This window comes from Pan troglodytes, chromosome 3, assembly GCF_028858775.2.
Source record: "Pan troglodytes isolate AG18354 chromosome 3, NHGRI_mPanTro3-v2.0_pri, whole genome shotgun sequence".
In the NCBI taxonomy this organism is placed as follows: Eukaryota; Metazoa; Chordata; class Mammalia; order Primates; family Hominidae; genus Pan; species Pan troglodytes.
In genome coordinates, this window is record NC_072401.2 from 110,835,604 (window position 1) to 110,853,775 (window position 18,172).

The 18,172-nt window shown below is 42.8% G+C and overlaps 1 long non-coding RNA gene across 1 annotated transcript in view; it reads right to left on the reverse strand.

The window, feature by feature from the left end:
- Nucleotides 1–1,406: 1,406 nt before the first annotated feature.
- LOC104006165 (uncharacterized) overlaps nt 1,407–18,172 on the reverse strand; it is a 53,865-nt gene continuing 37,099 nt past the window's right edge. The window contains exons 5-6 of the long non-coding RNA XR_010156667.1: nt 4,940–5,110; nt 1,407–1,545 (exon numbers count right to left, since the gene is read on the reverse strand). This is a non-coding gene — a long non-coding RNA (uncharacterized LOC104006165). The remainder of the gene's footprint in view (nt 1,546–4,939; nt 5,111–18,172) is intronic.

The window sequence follows — 18,172 nt, forward strand, 5'->3', positions numbered from 1 at the left end:
TTCCTGCTGTGAGTATGTAGAGAGATGGGTGACTTGGAGGGTTAGGAAAGGTGCTGTATTAAATCAATTCATCAGGGTAGTCCTCAATGAGAAGGTGATATCTGAGCAATGATTTGAAGCAAGGGAGTTAACTACAGGTACTCCAAGAAAAAGAATGTTTCAGCAGTGCACAGATGCTATGGTGGGACCCACGTGGCATGTTCTGGGAACAAAAAGAGTCCATTGTGGCTGAAGCCCAGTGAGTCGGTGGGGCAGCAGTGAGAGAGGAAATCAGAAAGGTGAGCAGCAGACCCTTGGAGCTGGTGGGTTTCTATCTGAGGGAAATCTACAGCCCCTGCAGGGATTTGAATAAGGAAGGGGATGATCTGACTTGTATTTTAAATGGATCACTCTGGATGCTAGTTTGAGAAAAGATTTGAATATCTTTCCTCTCCCCACCTCCTGCAGGCTGAGGGGAAAGCAAAGTAGATTCTTGCCATATTGTAGGAGAAAGACGATGGCGACTAGACCAGGGTGGTGGCAGTGGAGGGGATGAGGAATGGTCCGATTCTGGGTCTAAAGAAATGGGCCTCGAAAGCCACATGAAGAAAATGTATGTAGCACAAAAGCACAATCAAATGTATCAAATGTGGCTGGCAGGGCCAGTAAAGTGAGAACTGAGCATTGGATTAAACCACCGAAAATCAGGGCTGACCCAGACGAGAGAGATTCCAAGGACATGCTGGAAGCAAAAAATCTCACTGAAGTGGGCTTAAGAAGAATGAAAAGACTGTGTCCAGTCATGATGAAGCACTAGAGACTGAATTTACCCTCCCACCTTAAACACCTGAAAAACTGGACAAAATTCATGAAACAAAGAATTTTCAGTCAGTGGAAAACACAGCACAGGACAGTGATCCCTGAGAGCCAGGAAACAAACGAGGTGCTCCACATGACTGCCCAGCGAACTGCATAGAGATTCCAGCCACACTGTGCAGCGGGGGAAACCAAACAGTGCCCCAGGGTGAGGGACAGAGTTGAGAATTCAGGGAGAACAAGGCAGTGCAAGAATTCACAGAGCAGAATAGCACAGCAAAGAGGACTGCTCAGAGAAAGAGCTCTGGAGGGCTGCAGGGGTTCCCTGTAGAGGGGCTTCAGCTGAAGAAACTCCCCAAGGCCCAGGAGAGAAACTCAGAAAAGGAGCGAGAAACAATTCCCAGAGTCACACAGGACTGGAAATAATTCCAGAAGTAAGAATTGCATGTTTCAATGCTAATGGGAATTATTCAACAGAGAGGGAACAATTGATGATGTAGGAGAGGAAGGGGAGAATTGCTCAAGCAATGTCTCTGTGGGGGCAAGAAAGGTGCCTCCACAAATAGAGGTATGTGCTTGAGAGAGTTCTGTCACAGGCAAGAAGGTGGTACCTGTGGGTGGAGATGCTGAGTGGTGAGCAGATGCAGTGGTGATGCAGAATCCATGCAACTTCTGATATGATCTCTTCAGTTTTCTCAGTTAAGCAGAAAGCAGGCGCATCAGCTTAGAAGGAGGATAATGAAGGAGATGCTGAGGAATTGAGGAGAGAGAAGGATGTGTGAAATATTCACTTAGGAGACCAAAATGAGGAAAAGTCCTAATGCAACCAGGAGCGTTTATATGTTTCTACAAGTGGCAGCATTAAGGGCCTATTTGGTCATAAATTTAAAGTAAGGACTTCCCGTGCGGTTGTGTTTCTCTCCTGCCATTTGCAGCTGCACAAGTGCAGGTGTGGGACAGTAAGGATTGGATTTCACATGGGTTGGGGATTTGCTAAGTGAATAAGATAAAGGGAGAGAGGGGCAAGCAAGCCATGCATCATCACAGTTGACTTTGAATGGAGTCCTTTTTGTTTTTTCTCCCTTGAACTGATATTAAACCAGATCCTCTCTCTGCTGTATTTGTGTTACTGAGTCTTTTCAACCTAAGGCCATTCTGCTCATATATTTTTATTCCATCACTCATCATTAAAAGCTATTCTTCCAACTCTGGATCAGTGAATTCTCTCTTCTTCCTACTCACCACCAGAAATATTGAACAGGACAAAGTCAAGGGCAGGTTCTCTTGGTTCACCTCTAAAGACTTCTTGTTGGATTAACAATTTATTTGTCAACATCAAGCTTCATAAATACATGTAACCAGCTTTTTGTTTAGATAACTCTACCATCATCAAATTAAATATCTCCATCTTTTTTCAGTGACATCAAGAGGGTTTATTAATTGCCTTGCCAAAACCAAGACATTCTGTATCTACAGCATTTCCCCACCTCTCAGTGTAATTTTTAAAAATGTTTTATAAAGTTAGTGTGGCACAACTTGTTAACAAATCCATATTTGCTATTAGCAGTTAATGTTTTGGATTTTCCCCCCCAAGTACTTTAAAACAAGATAGCACTCTTCTGGGTGGGCCAGCTATATTTGCTCAAAGTCGGAGACAGCAGAATTATGATGACTGATGACCAGACTACCTTTCCTGGAACAACCACATACCTCTTACCTCCAATCTTGAAAATTTATTTCAAGATTCACACGAGTTCCTCAAGCAGTGGGGATCTAGGTACAAGTATGCTGGGAAGGCAGTGCTAGTTGCTTCACCAGTCTTTCCCTTCTTCTTACTAACTGGACTCCCAATTTTCTTTCTTTCTTTTTTATTTTATTTTATTTATTTTATTTTTTTTTGAGATGGAGTCTCACTCTGTCACCCAGGCTGGAGTACAGTGGTGTGATTTTGGCTCACTGCAACCTCTGCCTCCCGAGTTCAAGCGATTCTCCTGCCTCAGCCTCCTGAGCAGCTGGGATTACAGGTGCATGCCACCATGTGTGGCTAATTTTTGTATTTTTAGTAGAGATGGGGTTTCACCATCTTAGCCAGGCTGGTCTTGAACTCCTGACCTCATGATCCACCTGCCTTGGCCTCCCAAAGTGCTGAGAGTACAGGCGTGAGCCACCGCACCCAGCCCTGGACTCCCAATTTTGTCCTGGGCAACAATGTGCTAAGCTAAAAACAGAAAAAGGAGAAGGGTTTATATTTCTTAAAGTTTTGCTTGGCCAGGCGCAGTGGCTCACGCCTGTAATCCCAGCACTTTGGGAGGCCGAGGCGGGTGAATCATGAGGTCAGGAGTTCAAGAGCAGCCTGGCCAACACGGTGAAACCCCGTCTCTACTAAAAATACAAAAAATTTGCTGGGCATAATGGCAGGCGCCTGTAATCCCAGCTACTTGAGAGGCTGAGGCAGGAGAATCGCCTGAACCCAGGAAGCGGAGGTTGCAATGAGCCAAGATCATGCCACTGCATTCCAGCCCTGGCGACAGTGTGAGACTCTGTCTCAAAAAAAAAAAAGTTTTTGTTGCGAAGAGTCCATGTCACTGTTTAGGTAATGAGAAAAAAAGCAGGATTTTTGGGGGAAGTTTTGCATTTCTGATACTTATACATGGAAAACACATTTATCTTCATCATTTCTTCCCTCGTGGAAATAGATGTGAAGCTGGAGGCTGTGAGATGGCAAATATGAGGAGAAAAGCTGCTTGTCCAAGATGGTGAAGTGGAAAGCTAGTGCAGCTTGGTGTGTTGTTGATGTTGTGGAGCTGCTGCTCCAGCCCTGAGCCGCCTGCCTGCAGACTTCTTGTTATGTGAAGACTACAAACCCCCTTTGGGCTAAGTCACTAATGCAGAGTTCCTGTTTTGTGCAGCAGAACTTGTACATATATACATGGATAGAAGCTGGAAAGCTGCCAGTCACAGGAGCAGCCCTAAGAATTGGCTGCTCTGTCTCCACCAGCTATCGATTGCTACATGGTTTGTCTCTCATGGTGTCTATTTATTTTTCCTGAATATTTATTTATTTTTCTTACTCTAATGACTTGCTTCCTTATCTAATCATTCTCTGTTCTCTAAGCCAAACTTTCTACTTACTACTAATTTCTGCTCTCGTGATTTTAGTTAACCACAGTCCACCCTGGCCTTTCCAGCATATCTTTACATCATGATTTTTACCTTGCAGCACCCACACTAATTTTCTCATTCTTTGTTATTCCAAATTCTGGAGAGGAGTATGACAGTCCTGTTATGTTTAGGCCACAGGCCAGTCTATTGATCGGTCACCCCTGGGTCTGGTGTTCACCTCTAATCCAAGCAGCTGTGGTTTGGGGGACTTATGATTTTAGGAATCCTATAAAAATCATGGCCCTCTAAGGGCCCTTCTCAGCAAAGACTCTGGACAGATCAAGGCTGGCAAGAAGGGACAGGACAAGCATCATAATGTAGCTCAGGTCTGCAACACTGTACCAATAGAAAGCATAGCCACCCCTGCAGACCAAAGCCAATTAAAGTCCCATTTTAAATTATGCACATTTCAGAAAACATAACCTAATAAACTATGACTGGGAAATTCCAGGACTCAAGTCTTAATCCCAGTTTTTCTATTAACACACTATGTGAAAGTTTGAAGATCTCTTTGTGCCTTACTTTCTTCATCTGTAAAAATAGGGAACTCATATCTATTACCTCTTGAGGTTGCAGAGAGGAACAATAAAATTGATTTGCAAAGTGTTTTATTGCCATAAAGTGCTATGCTGAAAACAGCCTGTGTTTAAATAGCCTGATTTGTTACAGTATGTAATAAAGAGTGCTATTTAAAGAATACATTCTCAATAAATGCATTCTTAATTTTCTTTCTGTTGTTACTTTTGTGACGTTCACTAAAATCCAGGAAGAATACTCTGAGATGTTAAAGTCTTTATTCACACTAAATTTTTCCCTACCCAAAAAATAAAATTCCAGTCCCATAGTCTTAGTTTACTCGTCCACAATTCATTCAACTAACATTTAAGTATAACAACTCAATCTCAAACTTTATGCTTAAATTTATGGAATCCAAAGTAATGAGTGCAGCCAGTACTGACTTTTGAGTGTCACTTATGCTCACCTCTTCCCAGCTCCATCTTCAGTAATGTTGATAGCTCGAAATCAGCTATTTTCAGGGTATTTACACCACCGAAATGAGCAAATGTATAAATGGGGTCTTCAACTTTCTCCTTTCCAGAGGACTGGTTATTAAACATTTACCAGCACACCAGTGGATTTCATGTACCTAGAACTGAAAAACGCACAGATACAAACACAAACACACATCATCATCATCATCATCAACAATAAAAACAGCAAAAATAGGCCAGGCGCGGTGGCTCACGCCTGTAATCCCAGCACTTTGGGAGGCTGAGGTGGGTGGATCACAAGGTCAGGAGATCAAGACCATCCTGGCTAACATGGTGAAACCCCGTCTCTACTAAATATACAAAAAATTAGCCGGGTGTGGTGGCGGGCGCCTGTAATACCAGCTACTCGGGAGGCTGAGGCAGAAGAATGGCGTGAACCCGCGAGGCAGAGCTTGTAGTGAGCCGAGATCGTGCCACTGCACTCCAGCCTGGGCGACAGAGAGAGACTCTGTCTCAAAAAAAAAACAAAAACAAAAACAAAAAAAAAAACAACAAAAAAACCCAGCAAAAATAGGCCTAAAAAGCATCAGAGAGATTAATTTTTAAGATAATATACTGTTTCTACTTTAAAAACTTTTTTATAGGAAAATATTTGCTACAAGTGGATCCAGACATTTTCTTAGCCTAAAGAAAAGACTCTCAAACTTTAGCATGCCATCAGAATTACCTGAAGAGCTCATCAAAACAAACTGCTCAACTCCAAACCTTGAATTTCTGATTTAGTAGGTTTTGGATGGGGCCTGTTAATTTACATCTCTGACAATTTCCCAGGTGAACCTGATACTACTGACTTAAATGTATGTAGGGTAACACAAAACAAACCAAAAACAAAAAGAACGATTGGAGGATTGCACTGATAAATATGAATTGGACCAGTGAAAATTTAGTGAAATGTACAGGATTTTTATGAACCTCTGAAAACTATATGAAATGTCAGTTTTAGGATGCTGGCTATTCTAAGATTGCCTTGTTTCTGGGCCTCTTCACAGTAAGTGAGGTTACTATTATTTGTTCTGATAGATATAAAATGCTGTGAATTTGGAGTCAGAGTTTTTACTTCAACAGAAAATCACTTTGCCTCATTGGGCTTCAGTTTCATTATCCGTTAAAAGCGAGAATTAAATTTCATGTTCACAGTTCTGTGTTAATCAGCTATAAAATGAAAAAGAATTCACTCACAGGTTCCTTAACTAATGAAGTTCTGTTGTAAAAATAATAACGATTATAATACATCAGAAAATAAGAAACCAGAATCTCAGATCCCAAGGACATGGATGAACAGTACCTAAAGCAGAGGCAGCTCACAGAATGGAGTTTGGAAATTGGGTTATCCTTGGAACCCAGTGAAGCTTTTACAACCCAGTTACTTTGCTGCCATCTCATCAGCAGGTTCATGGGTCCCAAAAATCTAGTGTTGTTACATTACCATGACCTTGCAAGTCTTCATCTCTGCCTCTATTAATATGTCTCTCTCAGCTTCTCTTTCTACTACCAAATGGTCTCTACTCTCCTTTTCTCATAGCTTCTGTATTTCCGTGTAATGTAACTATTGTATACCTCCCAGCTTCTGCCACCATTTTCATGGCAGCAGCAGCCTGTCTAGAGTGGCCACTGTCATGACGTTGGCTGCAGTGTGGGAGGTACAGCTGGGGCTATGCACTTCATGCAGCCGGTGGGAACTGGGAACAGGTGGAAGCCCCACCCCCTTCTGTGTTGGCAGGGCAGGAGCTTCACACTCCCTGGGCACAGCTGCAGCCTCCCAGCTATGGCTTCAGACCCAGGTCTCCCTGTACTCTTGGGGTCTGGGAGCAGGCAGGAACCCCGCCCTCCCAGGTGCAGCTGCAGCCACCCAAGTCATGGCTGCGGACCTGGGCATCTCCGTACTGTTGGGGGCCCAGGAAGACCCCCTGCCCCCATAGGCTCAGAAATGCCTGCTCCTGCTGCCTGGCCTCTCCCTGCTCCCGGCACCCACTTCAATCTCAGAGCAAAGTTGAGGCTGAGCCTGGGTGCTGTGACAATCTGGACAATCTCTCTGCAGCGTGTGTGCATGCTTGGAGCAGCACTAACATGCCAGCTTCCTTCCACCTCGGCCCACTCTGGACTTTGGGCACCAACGAGCATGAGAGGGAGACTGAGTCAGGGGTAAGGGCAGCTTGGCATGGGCCTGCAGGCACCCCTTGGCATGAACGGCCTGGGCACCATGAACAGCAGCAGAAGGCAGACAGGCTCCTGGATGAAAAGGGATGGGTCCCCAGTGAAGCCCCACCTTCAAGCCAGGGAAGGCCTGAAGCTTGGAGGCCAGGCTGCCAGCCCAAGGACAGAAATGGGAACTTATAGTGCTTTTTCTGGCCTGCCCATGGCCACCCATGGACCAATCAGCATGCACCTCCTCCCTTATGAAGCCCATAAAAACCCCAGAATCAGGAGACATTGGGATAGCCAGATGCAGAGAGGAGCTGCCCACTGCAGGGTTTCCTCTCTGTTAAGGGCTGAACACTAGTCAGGACTAGTGTCTGGCTACAGAGAGCAGCTACCCACTGTGAGTCTCCTCTGAGCTGTTCCATTGCTCAATAAAGCTCCTCTTCACCTTGCTCACCCTCCAACTTGTCCACATACCTCATTCTTCCTGAGTGCAAGACAAGAATGCGAGACCCACCAAATGGCAGGGATGAAAGTGCTGTAACACAGACAGGGCTGAAACATGCCCCTTGCTCACCATATTGCGGGTGACAAAAAAAAAGAGAAAAGCTGCAGCCCTTCAGAAAGCCCAGACCTAGGAGCTCCCCAAGCCAGGGCTGTGACACTCTCTTTGGGGCTCTGCAGTTCCTGACATCTCCAACCTTCCAGGTGCCACCGTGTTGCCCCATGCCAGCCATAGAAGCTGCTTGCAGGATGCCCCATCCAGCCACAGCCTCACCCAACCTTCCAGGTGCCACCATGTCCCCCCGTGCCAGCCATGGAAGCTGCTTGCAGGGTGCCCAGTCCAGCCACAGCCTCACAGGGAGCTGGTGCTCATGCTGGCACCTGAAGCTGCCCGCCCCACCACAGCCAGTATGCCTGGCTGTGTGCAGTGACCAGACCCCACACTTGCTCCCTCACATACCTCTCACCACTCCACTCATCCTTGGCAGGCATGGGATCCAGGCCAGTAACACGAGCCAAGCACAGCCTTTCAGGCTGAGTGGGCCCAGTGGGCCTGAGCAAATCTCAGGCAAAGGCACAGCTGGCCACAGAGGTTTCCAGCTGGTGAAGTGACACCCCAAGAATCCTGTAACAATTTCATTTTTGCCATCTCTATAAGCTTTGCATTCAAAGCCTAATAAAGGATGAGTTTAAATCTACCTTGTTTAATGCTACATTCACAATGCCTGGTATAGGGCTTGGCACATAATAAGTATTTTTTGAATGAATGAATGAATGAATGCCTCATGTAAGTCAACTCACAGACTGGCCCACTCCAGACCTATTTATATTTATAGCCAAGAGGGCAAACTTACACATTATGGAATTTAGCCAATTACACATAACAAACCTGAAAATCAGCCTAGGTCAGCAGGAGTCTATGGGTAAGGCTGAGAACATGAATATTTATCTACAGCCATTCACCTTTGGACATTCTTTATCTTATTTAGGCTCAGGAGAGAAAAAAAATTGGATTGGTTGAGAAGAGGGGTTGATAAAGACCACCCTTACCAGCTGTCTAGGATCATCCAAAAACTTCCACCAGCTGAGTTAGTTTTCAGCCAGGATGTCAGTGAACAATTTTTTGCAAAGACAGGTTCCCCTTAGAGCAGATTCTGAAACAAAGTTTTGAGTGCTGCAGTTGATTTGGATGTCATCCCAATGAAGAAATAAAGAAATGAGACACGAGGAAGAAAAGTCAGCTAATTAAGATGTGTTTTCACTCTGGCTGTGTCACCCACTCTGGGCAACTGGAACTTAATTGCTCTCTGGAACTCTGCGTGTCAAGTCTCAGAGTTATCCCACCAGAGAAGTGAAAGAACTGGGACACATACACCTCCTCCCATCAGTTACTGGTGGGGCTGGGGGTCTGGGAAGGGGTCATTAGATTCCTGGCTTACCCAGCCTGCCCATGTTGCCAGAGGATACCTTGATCAGGTTGTCAGAAGCCAGCAATAGTAGTGAATTACAATGACAAGCCAGAAAGGAAATAGGCCAGGCATTGACAATGATTATTACAGACTCTCTTCCACCTTATGGTCATGCCTGAGAATTCACTGCCCCAGAATTTTAGAATTCCAGGAGACAGCATAACTCTATTTTGTTCCTTAAGTCTCTGACCCACAACACTTATACACAGCAACAGAACCATCTCTCAAAATCCCCCCTCCCCAGCCCCCAGAAATGTTAGTGGCAGCACAGCTGCCAACCTCTTTTTTTTTTTTTAATTTAACGAGAGGCGAATTTAACAGGCAAGAAGGGGCAAGAAGGAAGGGAGAAGGAAGAAGCTCCCCTGTACAGAGACAGAGGGAAGGGGGCTCCAAAGCCGAGAGAGGGAACCCCACCTGCCACAGATACCAGCTAGGTGTACATACAGAGGCTGCAGGAGGCGGTGTCTGATTTGCATAGGGTCCATGGGATTGGTTTGACTAGGCATGTCATTCACATAGCCCGCGAAAAAGCTGGCCCTCCTGCCCTAGCCTTTTAATATACAAATGCAGGGCACCATGACGTTCTACACACGTGGGGATACGTGGGGGCGGCCATGTTGCCAGAAACATGTGGGGAAAGGGCAAGAAGGCCACTGGAATCGCCATGTTTGGGTGGACCCAGTTTCTAATGGCTGGCGTTTGCATATCAAAGGTTGCCGGCCTGGCTCTAGAGCCAGGGCTTTACAAGAAACTTTTGCGGAGATGCTTTAAAAAAAGGAAAACTTAGGGCTGGGCACGGTGGCTCACGCCTGTAATCCCAGCACTTTGGGAGGCTGAGGCAGGCAGATCACCTGAGGTCGGGAGTTCAAGACCAGCCTGACCAACATGGAGAAACCCCCGTCTTTACTAAAAATACAAAATTAGCCAGGTGTGGTGCATGCCTGTAATCCCAGGTAGCTACTAGGGAGGCTGAGGCAAGAGATTCTCTTACCTCTGAGGCAAGAGAATCGCTTGAACCTGGGAGGCAGGGGTTGTGGTGAGCCAAGATCGTGCCATTGCACACCAGCCTGGGCAACAAGAGGGAAACTCCATCTCAAAACAAAAAAGAAAAAACAAACAAACAAAAAAAAAAACAAAAAAGAAAACTTCCCAAGGACCCCTTTTCCTGTCTATCTGCCTAAAATAATTTCTTAATAACTCCTACAACATTCCCCCATGTGGAGATGCCACACTAACTGCTGTTAGGGGGTTTTGGGCAACGACTCCTTCTGGCTACTTCCTGCTGAAAAGGGGCATCAAATGGGGAACAGCAGCTAGGGCTCCTCCTAGGGTGGATCTAAGGGTCCTCCGACGAATGGCATGTCCATGTGTAGTTAGTTTACAGAACCATTTGGAGTTTGCTTCTAGGCGAGAAGAAACAATTTGAGGTATAGTATTGTGTATACAGGGTCCAAATATCAATACAAGAAGACAAATACGCAAGAGAGGTCTTAATAAAGGGGTTAACCAATTCCATAAATAAGACTGGAATTTATTAGAGGGACTGTAGCCACTCAGGGCTGAAGCCGGCATTTTCCCTGAGCCTGTCAATAATTTTGATTTGATTTTTAAGTACCAGTAGATTTTCCTTTACTTTACTAGAGGTGTTAATCCAAAAGCCAGCTGCCAACCTTCTGAACCCCACTACAAAATCACAGTAGAAAATAAAAATCACTATAGCAATTGCCATAAGGTAATACAATTTTCTGCTTACTTGCACTCCACCCAAGCTTCTCCCCTTCACCCATATACACCCATACTATGAACTCATTGAGAAAAAGTCCTCTCTGTTATTCATTTTTAAATCCTGCAAATCTAAAACAGAATTGGGCAGGTAGTTGGCATTCAATCAGTGTTTCTTAAGTGAATTAACTAAATTGACAAGCCTAGTTTAGATCCGTGGCATCACAAAGTCTATCCTCAGAACCCCACACATGCTATCCTGGCCATTTAGTTCCAAAAAAGAGCATGTTCACTACATAATTGAGACTGACTACTTTGCCAAATTCAAGCATCATTTCTGATACTTGAGAACATTGCTGTTTTTCAGTCAAAACTGTGTTGCATACTTTACTAATTACGAACTGTGAAACTATGGCATTACAGTTACCATTCTGGGGACAAGAGAGAAAAAACACAAGATTTTTATTTCCTGAACTCCTAAAAGTATCTGTTCCTAGTGCCCATGGTATGGGAGTAACACATCTATTACTAAAGGCACCGAGTACACTCAAGGGAATAGAACTGATTTTTATTTTGTCACTCACATTTACAGGTATCTATTTATTTATGTTTCTCTGGTTGAATTCCTCTTGAGGAGTTTACAATTTAATGTGTGCCTTCTTCTTTTGTAATTCTCCAAAGTACCTAGTAGAGTGCCTGGCACATAAAGGATTGTCAATAAACCGTGGCTGATGGGTAGAATCGCCCTGCTAAGTAGGTGGAACAACCCTAAACAAGCATTAATTGCTAGAATTTCTTGAGTCCTGAAAGTAGTCAGTGTCTAAAACCTGGTAAACAGGCTGCTCTGGCCACATGAGTGCTCAGGAATGACTAAACACTTCATTTCTGCAGCCACTGAATTTGTTTTTTTAAAGTCATCTCCAATGGCAAATAAACATATAGTGACCTTAATCTTTCATTTTTATGACCCACTGGTATATAATAAACGGTAACCATAAGGTAGGCTCAATGGTTAGTAATAGATAGCGTAACAGCATTCATTCAAAAGGTTGGCACTGAGAGACTCAAGCTGTGGAAAACAGAACTGAACTCTGTGAGTGCCTATTGGTTAGCACAAGTGAGGTTTCAGTAGAGACGTTTGCTCTCAACCTCTCAAAACATTAATCTCTTTGCTTTTTAGGTCTTCTTTTGGTTACCATGAGTAAAATCAGAAGCAAATGTGTGGAGTAAAATAAAAATTAGGAACTCTAATTTCTTAAGAGTAACTCCTGCATTGTGATTTGATAGGCTCAGGAGCTAGAAGGAAGGATTCAATTTTCAGCAGCTCTGAAAGCTTTGCAGCCCGCCATGTGTTTCAGCTTGGCCTTGATCGCAGCCGTCCCTGTTTGCTATGTGGCAGACAGCTGTTCTCTCCCGGCTCTCCGGGGTCATTCCTCCACCTCACACACCAATCCGTGTGTGAAATGAGGCACTAGCAGGAACTGCAGCCCAACATGAGCAGTAGTCTTTGGCTGGAAGGCTCAATATGAGACCAGGACTGATCATCAAAGTGTCTCCCCAAGGGACAGATAAAAAAGACAGGCAGAAAACAAAATTTCCTACTATATAAGACTACCAAGAAATAAAGCTTACAATATGCCACAAAAAATCTACTTCTACTTTCTATCATATCTGGTTCTATTTTCAGCTGTTACAGCTTTCCTGTCACCTGCTGGCTCTTTCTGAAATAAAGATACCAGGAGACTGAACCACTGTGTGGCTTATGATTGAGAGCTCCCTGCTAGAGCACACAAATCACACCTGGCTGTGAGACGCCATTGCATCTAGCACATGACTGCTGTTTGTAAAATGTCCAGTCCTCATTATCAGGCTCAGCAGTCTCACCACCAGACTTTTAATTAATATTTTAAGCATCTGTGAGGGTGTGCATGCCCATGTGCATGTTTATAATACAGCGTCCAGTTTGCTTTCGTTTTATATTTTCTGTTTCTGGAAAATGATGATTAAAATAAGGTAGAAAGGACTGTAAAGCCCAAAATACAGAAACTTACCTTTTTCCTTAGAATGACTTATTTTATCATTTTGAATGATCTAGAGCCTAGTTAGCCATCTCTCAGAAACTGAATAGGGAATGACTACCGCAACTGGGAGGTTGGACTGGTGACCTTCCCTGTTCCTCCCAAATTAGCAATTCTATGATTGTCCTGTGCTGGGCAAATTGCTATTAAAACATTTTTCCAAGAAAATTATCAGGCTCAAAAGCAGCTGATTCATACTGATAACTGCTAATACAATTGGTAAATTTTCTGTTTAGACAGGAAAAGAAGGATAGAGAAGAACAATTCCACAGGACTTGAAAGTAGAGAAATCTATTCAGGCAGTGACTGAATCTGTATCATAGCTTCACATGTTCAAAGCTGTGTTTACATGGTTGAGTTGCAGTTTTCATTATAGGTCCCATTTTCAGAACTTTGTAATTCATGCCTAACTTGACATTACTGACTCTAACCCAGGAAGAAATGTTTTTATGAAACACTGTGAAATTTATTTTATTAATTTGCTTTAGAGATGAGAAAACTAATACAAAAGCAAAAAGCATAAAGATCATTTTACATTTCAAGAAGCCTCTTTAACATGTCTAGTTTCACTAACATACAGGTGACACTTAAGTCACATTTTCAATTAAGAAAGGAAAGGGGTACATAATCACAGCATTGGCCACCCAAGGGGAGTGCAGAACAAGTCCTGCTGTAAGGACCCCCTAACCCAAAGCATTCTTATGCTGGTAAAACCTATGAAAGTAAAAAATCTAGGGCAACTTTAAAGAGTGAAGAAAGTTTTGGTTTTTGTTTTTTGTTTTGGTTTTTGGGTTTTTTTAATGCAACTAACCAGTCACAGAAGTAAGGGAGAAGAGGGGAACACTTGCTAACTGCTAGTCCCAAACCTGGAGCAAAGCAAATTTAAAAGGTAACTAACTGTATGGACTGTTTATAACAGTCTTGAATGATTTTTAGCACCAGCTGATAGGATCAGCTTCCTCACCCTATAATGATGCTTCTGACTATCTACTCATAGCACAGGTCTTGGACAATTACCCAGTTGAAAATTATTGCTAAAATAGACCATTGAGCATTGACACCACATCAGAGACTTTAAAATACATTTTCTGTCATCTAGAAGGGTAAGTGCTTACAGCAGCAGAGAGAATTAAATAATTGATATTATTACTCCTATTACGCAGATAAGGAACCTGAAGTTCAGAATGGTTGCTTAAGGTGCCCAAGCCATACTGCAAATATTGACTGATATGGAATTTGAAACTCCATTTGACTGACTCTAAAGCACTTGTGCTTCCCACTACACCAGAAGACCTTTCAGCCACATCTTCCTGTTAAAGAGAGAGCTCTGCTCTCCCTTGTTTTGTCACAACTGAGAGGAATGGATCTGCATTCCTTTGAAGTGCATTGCTCTTAAATTAATATAATGAGTGGAGACTCCTTTTCTTCTAATTAAAAACAATAACTAAAATATAAGAATCTAAACATCAGAAATGAAGGTATTAAAACAGTTGTTCATTGAGATATGGAGGGCTTTCTATTGGCAGAATGTTTTGAGGTACAGAAGAGCTGCTTAATTTTTAGTATCATTTGTTAGGTAGTAGCCCTTAAAGTAAAAACTTTCCAGGTAAATCTTCATTTGATAATGAGATTAATCAACTACATTGAAAATTGCATTATCACCAAATCACAAATAGGAATCTAGATGACAGCTTCAGTGGGTAGCATAGTTTTGATGACTTGGGGCAGAATTGAAAGAGCACACTGGGCAAGGGATCAGGATATCAGGAGGATGTGGGATCTACTCTTGACTTTCTGTGGACTACCACAGTCAAATTTCCTAAGTTCAGTACATCTAAAGTTTTTGTTCTGTACAATGCACTAAATAATCTCTAGTTCCACCTAGCTATAAATATCTATGATATATTCAACGTATCCACATGCTGTATAGAAGTTTTGGTTACAGACCACCTTTGAATAGTATTGTTTTTTAAAAAAGGATGATTTGAAAAATTCATCACTGACACTTTGATTACATCCACAATCCAATGATACTGTATTGTCTAGCTTAAATCAATGAACATTCTCTTTTATGTTTTAGTCTACTCAGAGCTAGACATAATATAAGGTAGACTTACAGTTCCACATGGCTGGGGAGGCCTTACAATCATGGCGGAAGGCAAGGACGGGCAAGTCACATCTTACATATATGGCAGCAGGCAAAAAAAATAGAATGAGAACCAAGCAAAAGGGGTTTCTCCGTATAAAACCATCAGACCTTGTGAGACTTATTCACTACCACAAGAACAGTATGAGAGAACACCTCCCATGATTTGATTATCTCCCATTGTGTCCCTCCCACAACATGAGGGAATTATGGGAGTTACAATTCAAGATGAGATTTGGGTGGGGGCACAGCCAAACCATATCATTCTGTCCCTGGCCCCTCCCAAATCTCATGTCCTCACATTGCAAAACCAATCATGCCTTCCCAACAGTCTCCCAAGGTCTTAACTTATTTCAGCATTAACTCAAATGTCCACCGTCCAATGTCTCATCTAAGACAAGCAAGTCCCTTCTGCCTATGAGCCTGTAAAATCAAAAGCAAGTTCGTTTCTTCCTAGATACAAGTGGGGTACAGGCAGGAAGACTGCTTGAGGCTGGGAGTTCAAGACCAGCCGGAGCAGCACAGTGAGATCCTGTCTCTTAAAATAAAGTAAAATAAAATAACATTCTCTGAAATGGTTCAGGAAAAAATACACATGAATATATATTTGTATATATGGAGTTATTTGTATCTATATATGTGTGTGTAGATGTATATATACATTTACAGAGAGAGCTAATTATAAAAACAAATGAAGCAAAACATAAGTTGTTGGTAAATCTGGGCAATAGGCATATTAGAGTTCCTTGACTATTCTTGCAGCTTTTTATGAAGTTTGAAATTAATTTAAAATAAAATTATCAAAAAAGTTGAATCAGAACAAACTTTTTGTAAACCACTCTATTAAATACTTTATGGGTAAATATCTATTGTCCTATATGCCTAACCAATTCACCGTCCCAATATATCCTATCTTCTGTGAATAATATCCTCCTATGTGTGTTTTTTTGTTTTTGTTTTTGTTTATTTTTTTGAGATGGAGTCTCGCTCTGTTGCCCGGGCTGAAGTGCAGTGGCACGATCTTGGCTTACTGCAAGCTCCGCCTGCCGGGTTCACGCCATTCTCCTGCCTCAGCCTCCCGAGTAGCTGGGACTACAGGCGCCCGCCAACACGCCCGGCTAATTTTTTGTGTTTTTAGTAGAGACGGGGCTTCACCCTGTTAGCCAGGATGGTCTCGATCTCCCGACCCCGTGATCCGCCCGCCTCGGCCTCCCAAAGTGCTGGGATTACATGCGTGAGCCACCGCGCCCGGCCTCTCCTGTGTTTTTAACCTGCTCCTTTTCTTTCTCCCTTTATCTCTGACTCAGAATATTTTATTCCCTGTTCTAGCCATGTGAATGCCATGTCCTTACAAGACATGGCTACAGCTGCTTGGCCTGTGGGTAAACACTCGACCTAAGATGAGTCAATCTAACAATTTCTCCACGATTTTACACTGGGTCACAAAGGAAACCCAAACCTGTTATTCTTTGGTGGTTGTCCTTGTCTGGATTATCTCAAAATCTCACTCTGAAACAAGGATTTGGATTCCATCAGTTTATTTGGGAGCTGATCCCAGGAAGCATGGTAAGAGAGTGTGGAAGTGAGAAAGGGAAAGGAGAAAGCAATAAGAAAAGATGTTCAGTCCTGCTGGGCACCCTCTAAGAGGCCTATAGAACAAAACTCACAATGCACTCCCTGCAGTATAAGGAAACGTATTTATGCATACATTCCCATCATCTGTGGCTGAGGGTTACTCCTGGGCCTATTAACCACCTGGCACTTTTGTCCTACCATCCCAGCCCATTTCCCCCAGCCCCTAGCCAGAGAACGTCCTCAGGCAGAAAGATGTAGGTGCTTGAGGTAGAAGGCCTGGGACCCATAGATGAACAATTCTCCAACAACAAGTGACCTCAGAGATGGGCCGAGGGCACACGTTTAGGGCAGCAGCAGTGTCTGGTACAGTGGTTAACCGTGGAGGACTCGGGCAGTTGTCAGTGGGCCATGCTTCCTGCCACATGGAGGAATCTGGTCTACAGTGACAGGGATGGAGTAAATTTGCAGAGAAAGAAACAGAGACAAAGGTGCTGACAGCAATTGAAGACCTGGTTCCAATTTTTCTTGAGGCCCAAGCCACAGCTTTGCCTGTTCAACCTTTTCTTGGATTCAGTGAGTAAATAAAATCACTTTCATATCTCAACAAATTTGAGTTGAGTTCCTGTCACATAACCAAAAGCCATGTATTAAACTTAAGATATTGTCATCGACATCCCTGTGATGAGATTCCAGTACTGTCACCCTAAAACCCCATCATATAAATATGATCAGAGTAGAGTAACAATTATAAAAACGTCACCTCTAATCTCTGTATTTTTCTCAGTAGCAAGGTTTTCTTTTACTTATTTTTAAGTTGGGACGATTTTTAAATTGCCTCAAATATGTTCTTTATTTATCCACGACTACATATATCTTTGTACAACCAAAACTAATCAGACTTGGTAAAACATTCTCCATCTATCTTGAGGATAATTTTGTGGAACAAGTATTAAATAGTGTCTGTTTTTAGAAAGGACTTGACATTTTTGAAAGAAATGTGTTTACTGGGTATAAATTTTACACTAACTGAAAAAATGTCTGGTGGTAAAAGAAATCTAAAAGGAAGTGAAATACAATTCAGCCTAGAAAAACAACTCAAATAATTTATTTTGGGGGCAGGAAACAAAAACATATTTATTTCCTGATCCTGAAAATACAGCCGTGTTTTGAGACCAAGGAAGATGGATGATTTTAATGTGCAGCTAAGTTGAAAAAAATGAAAAAGAAAAAATATCAAGATATATGCAACACACACGCTTACTTTATGGACAACCCATTAAGAAACAGTCCCCAGCACACATTTTTACATTTCTCATGAGATTTTGGAATTTGTGCTGCAAAAGCATATGTGGAATATGTGCAAGTTAAGACACAGTCGAATCAATAGTACAGGAATGCACGCCATGGGGTGACCCTCATCACCAGGCTGTCCGTAATTCCCACAGGGGCTATTTAACAATGAAGAGTCTATTGTTCAAACTCATTTTTCCTTCCTAAAATAATATTTCAAATGATTATACAGGATATTTT